The following is an 8,493-nucleotide window of genomic DNA, read 5'->3' on the forward strand; positions in this document are numbered from 1 at the left end:
CCAGGGTGAGCTATTCACGCACCTTGACCTCTACCCCTTTTAAAGAGTTGTATTAATTATCTTGCCTGAGTCTATTTAAAATTTAAAACAATTTATGTAATTGTATTTATTATCTTTTCCTTCATGATATTTTCTTTTTCTTTCTTTACTGAGACCTATTTACAGCATTTCCATTCTTAGTTTGAATGGAGTTCAACTCAGCTGATGACTGATCTGGGTAAAGGCTTCATGGTGACAAAACACACCTACAAAATCAAAACAGGCTGCAACAGACCTGAGTCCGAATGTCCTTAGGGTCTCTGTCCCATCTTCTTTAGGGTTCGACTAAGCTCTCCAAATTCGTGTATCTGATGGATGGAGAAGGCCCTATAGTGCCTGGTGACCTTGGTGTCTGCAATGTGGATCATGTCCTCATGGATGTCGGAGTCAACCTCGGAGGCCGACTGGTCCACACTAGGTTCTTCATCTTGTGTTTGAAGACAAGAAGCTGGATGCGGAACTCCTGCTCTGTGAGGTCCAGGAAGCCGCCAGCTTGGCCACGGGCACGGTGGTGTAGAGCTCGAGGAAGCTGTGAATGGTGGCGAGCTGGGCCTGCAGCTGAACTTCATCAGAAAACACCTTCAGCTGCTGCAGGAAGGGCTCTTTGTGGTAATTGGAGTGCACGTTGTCATAGTTGGGCACTATAGGCAACAGGAACCTGGGGCAGGAAGAGCTGGAAAGTTCCCTGTAGACCTGCGGGTCACCTTTCTGCATGCGCAGCATCTTGTCCCTGTACTTCTCTCGCAGCTGCAGGTGGATGCTCTCGCCAATCCACATGGGTACACGGTGAGAGCAATGGCCAGCAAGATGTGCAGCTGCTCATTCTGCTTGTTAATCATCTCATACTTGTACGTGGCCCTCTGGAACATGCTCTTGGTCCTCTGGATGTGAGGAGGATATTGGCAAAGACCCGGATGGCATCCTGGTAGAGGCGTATCATCATATATGCAAAACCAAGGTAATAGTATGTGGTGACCTGACGCTCCAGCACCTGGGAATACATGCTCTTCTTGTTCAGTTCAATATTCTCCAGCACCTTGATGGCCTGGTAGTAATTCCCCAACAGGGAGTGTCGATGCAGAAGCCCACCTGGCTGAAGTAGCCGTTCATACTCCCCAGTCACACTTTGGGGGTCACCTCCGCTTGTGTACACCTCCAGCTGCCGGTGGATGTTGGATTTGTCTACCAGGGAATGAAGGACATTGAGGACGCTGTGAACATTCCAGATTTGGGGATTGGAACCAAGGAAGTCAATCTCCTCCTCTGACTTCTTGGCAGTCTTTCAGCGGTAGACTGAATGACTGGAACTGGTAGATGAACTCATCGATGATATCCCAGGGCCATTGGTTGGTAGTTCAAGGGGAGCAGGCCCATCAGTATTCAGAATGTAGATGAAGAGATTGCAGTAGTTGTAGGATTTGAACCTCTGCTCTAAGGAGGGTACCCCACTGACTTTGGCCTATATATGCCTGTAGTATAATTCTTTGTACAAAATCAGGAAAACAGCATCCTTGCCAGCCTGTGGAGCAATAGCTTCAGCCTCAGGCCAAGGGGCATTCTTGAAGAAGTTTTCAGTCAGCTTGGTCCAACTGGACATCTCATAGATGTCCTGGATCTCATAAACCTGCTGGTCAATGACATCGCTGGAAACATGACAGGCCTGAAGTTCATATACCTTCTGGCCAATCAAATCCGAAGCAGTTTTGTGGAAATGCTGGATGAAGTTTTTGATCACTTCAGGGATCATCTGATAGGTCTGCTGTTCATAGTGATGTTCATAAGCAAGGTCCTGCTTTGGATCCCCTGTGTGCATATTGTAGTCTCCAGGGTAAGCATAGGGATCAAGAGCAGCCTCAGACTCATAGTCCTCAGCTGGGTAAGACATGACTGCGGCGCTGGCCAACACCATGGGAAAGGGCGAAAGGAGGATGATATTTTCCCATTATTTTTATGCTTAAAAATCCTTACCCTACTCTCAAATGCCATTCACTTACATTTCCCCCCACCCCAGTTTTCTTGCTTGGTTTTTATGGAGTTTTAAAATCCACACGGGATCCACTGATCTAGTATCATGGATTGAATAATTCTTCACTTCCTCCTTAGTCTGTGGTATGTCTTTATCATGCTCTAATTTTATATGTGTGTGTGTATATGTGTGCCCATGTGCATGTACACACACGTTGGCCTGCTCAAGAGGAATGTGTGGGCTGCCTAGTTTCCTGGGGTCCTCCTTGGGTGGTAGTAAGTGTCCTGTTGTTGGAGGTGAGCCAGTAGGGGGTGGAGCCTCAGATCAGGCTGGGATCTTTTGCCCCTGGCATTCTGGGTGTTTCTGATTTTCCTGCCCTAGAAGGCCTCTGTGGCCCCTGTCAGCTCCTTCTCCTGCTCTTCCTGACGTCAGTAGGGGTGTTCGGATGCTGTTTCTATCAGGGTTGCTGGCAGGGATATGGCCTGGACCTCATCAGACAGACTGGGCCTAGACCTCTTGGCTGGGCTACTTGCCCACACCGGGACACATACACACACACAGGGTCCACTTCCCAAGATATTCTTTGTCCTCATAGCATTTCCCTCAGTTTATAACTATAACTAATTTTGTCATTTGCCAATTCACTAGACTGGAAGCCCCGAGGACAGAGACCTTGTAGTCCCATGTCTGGCACATGGAGGGCATCTGGGGTGACTGGTCCGTAGGCACTGATTGGTGATTGCTACTGTGGTCTCATAATGTGAGTGAAAACCAGAGATAATCATCCGAAGAGAAATCTGAAGAGAATAAAAAATTCTTCTGGGAACAAAGGGACATAACATCTGAAATGAAAGTCCATCCCAGAAAATCCAGAACAGCTGTTGGTCCTTGAGATAGCTGAGCCTCCTGAATCTCAGGTCCGTATGGAGCCATGAAAGTCACCCATTTGACCCTGAGCTGACATCTGACCTCTAGAGCTGATTATTCCTCCTCCGCACGAACATATTCCCGACAAAATGGGGTCGGGAGACATTTGCATCCAAACCACCAAGCTCTTTAAATGCTGGGGCCTGAAGGCCCGATGGGTTTATTAGATTATCATTGCGGAAGTTAATAAAGAATTAATTTCTCTTCATGTGACATCCAAAGGCAGTTATTTCAGGAGCCTGTCCATTTACACAAAGCCAAGTATTTGTCAAGTGTCAGAGGCAATTCCCAGGTCCCAGCCCCCCCTCAATAATTCTGGATTAGGGACAGCCTGAAATGACATTACACAAATTTTCTTTCAAGATGCATTGAGCTCTGGGGACCACTCAGGAATTTCAGGTTCCTGAAGGTTATACTGTCAGCAAAAGGGCTGGGTGGGGGTGGCTGGAGCGACTGCAGTATTCCAGCTGGGACAGCTCTGGAGGGGGTTCCGGGAGGGAGGGGAGGAAGCCATGGAAGCCATTAGTCTGTGGGGGCCCGTTCGCCTCCCGAAAACAACTTACTGCCATTTGTATTGCAAACCTTATGCCCAGCTTGATGGTTTTTTCTTGTTCTTTGCTCAGGCCCAGGGAGGGGCGGTGGCCTGACTGGGACTGCAGGACTGGCCCATGTCACCTTGTGGCAATATATTAGGGAAGGTCAGGGCACCATCAATACCTGTCTTGGAGTTAAGTGCTGGGAAGCGGAGCCACTGCGGGGACAGGCTCACTCCTAGACCCTAAAAGCACATGATGGAACAGCCAGGCGCCCTCAGAGCTGCAGGGCAGAAGTCTCGGTGCTGGGCTGTGGGGAGCCAGACTCCCTGGAGAGGCCTCAGGGGGCCAGTGGAACAGCCCAGACCTCTTGCTTGAACTTCAGACACGGGCACCTGGCCACCTCCTAGCCACCTCCTCGTGAATGTCCAGCGGACCTCTCAGCTCTGCACCTCTTCCAAGTGAACTCTGCACCTCCACATCATCCTGCCATATGCCTGTGACGGAGCTGGGTGGAACTTCTTCCTTTTCTCCAAGTGCGTTGGGCCTTTTCAGACGTCCGTGGTGTCCTCTTTCCTTATGACGCCTCTCCCTTCCTTCTGCACGTGTTTAGGTTCTGGCTCAGACATTGCCTCCTCTGGCATCCCTGATTTCCCTTGGAAGAGTCGAAGTGTCCTGCTAGGGCCACCGTTATCTGCGTAGCCCCTTTGTGCAAATTAGGAAAAGTCCCCTTTTCCAACCCGAGTGGTCATATCTTCTGGCAAATGGAAAGTGCCTGTGAGTGCATTAGAAAACTGCCTTCTTTTTCCAGAAACTTCTCAGTCCTTATGCGGGCTTGTGGCTTGGCAAGTGGAATGTGGGCTAAATTTCAGCCTTCTTGGCTGGCTATTTGTGGGTGGTGTGAACCTATGATCACACATGACATCCTGTGCCTTTCTCTGAGATCCTTGTGTTTAATTATGCAACCGTGTGTTAGTTTTTTATAATTGCTGTAATAAGTATCACAAGCTAAGTGGCCTGAAACAGCACAGATTTATTAATTTACAGTTCTGGAGCTCAGAAGTGTGAAATGCACCCCACTGGGTTGAAATCAAGGTGGTGGCAGAGATTTGGGAAGATCAAGGGGAAAATCCATCCCCCTGTTTTTTCCAGCTTCTGGAGGCTCCTAGTATGTTCCTTGGCTCATGGCCCCTTCCTCCATCTCCAGAGCCAACAGTGTAGCATCATTACCTCATGATTCTGATAACTACATCTGTCATCACATGGGAATCTGACCCTCTTGCCTCCTTTTACACTTAAAAGGACTCTTGTAATGTACTGGACCCACCCAGATAATCTAGCATAACCTTCCCCTCTCAAGATCCTTAATAGTCACATCTGCAAAGTGACTTCTGCCATGTGAGGCAACATATTCAAGGGTTCTGGAGATGAGGACATGGGCATCTTTGGGGGCCATTATCCTGCCTACTATAAATTTGCAAAATGGTCTTCACCACCATCTGTAAAATCCCTAGGAACAGGATCACTGTTGTGTTAGGTGCTCTTTTCAGGGCCCATCAGAAGGCTGGCGTTGAAGCCTTTGAAGAATGTGTGTTGATTAAATGCAGAGGGCGCGGGCACGCAGGGCCCTTTTGGGAAAAGAGGCAGTAGGAGACAATGCACACAGCTTTCCTGCAAGGTTTACACAAGTAGTTCTTGACGGGGCCTGATTTTGTTCCCCCAGGGGAAAGACATTTGTCAACACCAGGAGACCTTTTGGCTTCCCAGGGATGCTGCTAAGCATCCAGTGCATGTGGACATAAAAAATGTACCTAACTGCAAGTGCCCATGGTGTGAAGGTTGGGAAATGCTACTTTATACCAGGACTGGGCGACTTGAAAGGCCAGGCAGCAGCTGTGGCTGGGACTCATGCTAAATATCTCCATGGAGCACATTCTTTTCTTTTCTCAGCAGGCTTTCTCCAGCTCCAACTCGCAGGTGAGAAAACAGACCACTGGAGGTGCAGTCACTTGCTCAGGTGTGCAGCTGGTCCCTGATGGGTTAGGCTTTGGAATTCCAGCTTTCCGACCCACTTGTGAGCAGAGGGGCGCTCCCCCCCGGCACGCCCAGCCTCTGGCTTTCCTCTGCCCTCTCGTCCTTCTTTGCTTTCCTGATTGTGCTGCCTCCCCTGAAACTCTCTTACCTGTACTATAGCTGTCCTTGGATTCAGTGCCATTTCTTCCTTTCTTCCTGCTCTTCCTCGGTGACCTCCATTGCTCTGCCTGTGAGACAGCTCTGGAAACTTCCCTGTAGCTCACGGTTTTCCTGGAGCTCTGGTCTCACAGTTTGCACTGTCTTGTTGCTCTAACTGCTGTCCCTGTCAGCACAGCCCAGCTCTGGTGGCTCATGCCACCACTCAGATCCTTCAGTGGCACCTTGTGATGTTCACCAGGGCTCAGCATTGAGGCTCTGCAAGGCTGGGCCTTGGTCAAATCTAGATGCTCACCATTCCTTCTCCAGACCCACTTTGTGTTTTCCTCCTCCTTTTGTCTTTGCTGGAGTTGCTCCTTCCACTCCGAACACCACCCCTCTGGTTCCTCATCTTCACTCTCCTCTTACCCTCGGGAGTGGCTCTGACTTGGATGATGCCTGTGGGCAATTTGTGGTTTTGGTAGAAGCAGGAGGTGGATTAAATAATCCGTTATTTTGTTTATTTTGCAGCTCGTGTTTACATAACACAACTATGTCACAGGCAGAGGGTGGGTTTTGGCATATCGAGGGGAATGAGAAAGTTGTCTTAGTTCTTATAAAGCTCACAGTCTCCGTGGGAGAAAGGCACAGAACAGTTCATTTTGTTACTCTTTATTAATTTCAGTTGTGGCTGGGGTGCTGAGAGATGTTTGGGGGTAGGGGAACTGTGGGGGTCAGGTCAGTGACGATTCCTGAGGAGTGACACTGGGGCCCTGGGTGGCTGGACATTGTCTGGAGTCTGGGAGTGGACTGAGCTGCAGCAGGAGCTGCAGGAGCCAGGAAGGCTGAGGGAGGAGTTGTCTGATGGGGGAGGACAGTATGGCCAGGGGCCATATAAATCAAGGGGACCTCTGCCAGGCTCCGGGGCTCGTAGAAAAGGTTACCCCAAGCTCTGTTTCTTGGCCAGGTGGCTCAGATGCCATTAATTCAGCTTCCAGGAAAGGCATCAGGCTGGGAGGGGGCTGGGGGCATCAAGAGCCTAGAAGGTCAGGACAGGAGGGCTGAGGTGGGGGTGGGCTGAACAGCCCAAGGGGATCTGAGAACGATTATGTAATTGCTGTGGTCACCCTAGCGCTACCTCTTACCTCAAGTGGGACCTTGTTCTGCCTGTTTGTAGCTGATCATGCTTCCGCTTCAAATCAGCCACTGCAGCTTGGAACTGGGTTTTTGCTCCGGTGACTGATCAGCACCCATCTCCCATGTCACCTGTGCACTCATGGGACAGGTGCTAGCTCATCCCTCCACCTGCACCTGGCACCTTGCACTGGGCCTGGTGGGGGCTGTATACACATTAAATCTAGCTTCCAGGGGCTTGCATCTCCAGAGGCCCAGTGTGGGAGTGTTATAGGCTGCATTGTGTCCCCTTCAGATTCACATGTTGAAGTCCTAACCCTCAGTACCTCCGGACGTGACTGTGGAAACAGGTATAGATGTAAGTAGTCAAGATGAGGTCATTGAGGCCTAGGTTGAGCTACTCATCCAATGTTACCAGTGTCCTTATTAAAAGGGTCACTTTGGACGCAAACACACACACACACACAGAGCACACCATATGAAGATGGAGTCATGACACCCCAAGTCAAGGACCTATCAGTAGCCAGAGAGAGCAGCCTGGAGCGCCTCCTTCCCTCTCTGCTTTCAGAGGAAACAGACCTACCCCCACCCCACCCCACCCCACCCCACCCTGCCTCACACCTCCATCTCCAACGTCCAGCCTTAGAACTGTGAGAGGATAAATATCTGTTGTTGAAGTGACTTCGTGTGTGATGCTTCATCTCAGCATCCCCAGCAGACTGACACAACGCCCTCTGGGAATTCCGTGCCAGCTGTGGCTCCGCCCGGCTCAGGGTGGCACAGTTGTGTGCGTGGGCCCTTGTACTCCTGTAGAAAGGAGGGGTTCTCATTCCTCTGGCTAAGCTACTGCAGGAAGGCACAGGGCAGGGATGTCATTTGCTTTCATTCCTAGTATCTGGATTTGCAAATCAAAGGACTATTCCAGGCGAGTTCCTGGGCCACAGGAAGTCCCTGCAGGTCTTGTGTGGATGAATTTCAGGGTTGATTTGGGGAGTTGGCAGGAAGAGAAGTTCTGTTAGCAGACAGGAGCCAGGTGCATCTGAAAGGGGCCTGCTTTGACCCTTCATTCTCTGCATGGTGTCTGTGGCCCCCACAGACAGACATCCTGGCCCAGGTTAACCTTTAACCAGACAACTCCAGTCCTCAGCTACCGGGCCTGGGGCTCCTGTAGACCTAAAGCAGACCTGCTTTTCTGTTCTTGTCTCAGGCAAACCAGAGTCTCTGATGAATTGCTCACACCCCCCGCCCTGAGCCCTGCCACCATGTTGAGTGCTGGTGTCCCCAGCAAAGATGAATGGGTCCCACTAATGAGCTGGAGGCGGCGGCACTGTGACCCCTGACCCCACGCACTCGGAGCCAGCGGCCTGGGGAATGGCTGCCCCAAGCCTGCTTAATGTGTCGGGCTGGCCTCTGAAAGAAAAACACATTTATTGCTACTTAGAGAAAATTGATCTAATTGGGATGGAAACATTCTGCTGATGGAACATGGAATTTTTATTAGGAGGGTGACTCAAGTTCAGCCAAGGTATCGCAGCTGGACTGGGTTGAGAGAGTGTTTCTAGGATTTTACCCCGAAACGTCCTTCTAAGGGATCCTGAATATCTGAAGGGTCTGGGTTTGCATTCACGCGGTGCTGCTCATGAAGCCTTGATCCTGCAAACAGCAGCGTCTCTCAGGCCTGGTTCCTTAACTATAAAATGAAAAAAAAAATTATAGTGTTCTGCA

The 8,493-nt window shown here is 50.1% G+C and overlaps 1 pseudogene; it reads right to left on the bottom strand.

The window, feature by feature from the left end:
- Window positions 1–290: 290 nt before the first annotated feature.
- LOC124977140 (eukaryotic translation initiation factor 3 subunit L-like) lies at window positions 291–1,960 on the bottom strand (annotated as a pseudogene).
- Between the last annotated feature and the right edge of the window lie 6,533 nt (window positions 1,961–8,493).

Source organism: Sciurus carolinensis, chromosome 2, assembly GCF_902686445.1.
Source record: "Sciurus carolinensis chromosome 2, mSciCar1.2, whole genome shotgun sequence".
Lineage (NCBI taxonomy): Eukaryota > Metazoa > Chordata > Mammalia > Rodentia > Sciuridae > Sciurus > Sciurus carolinensis.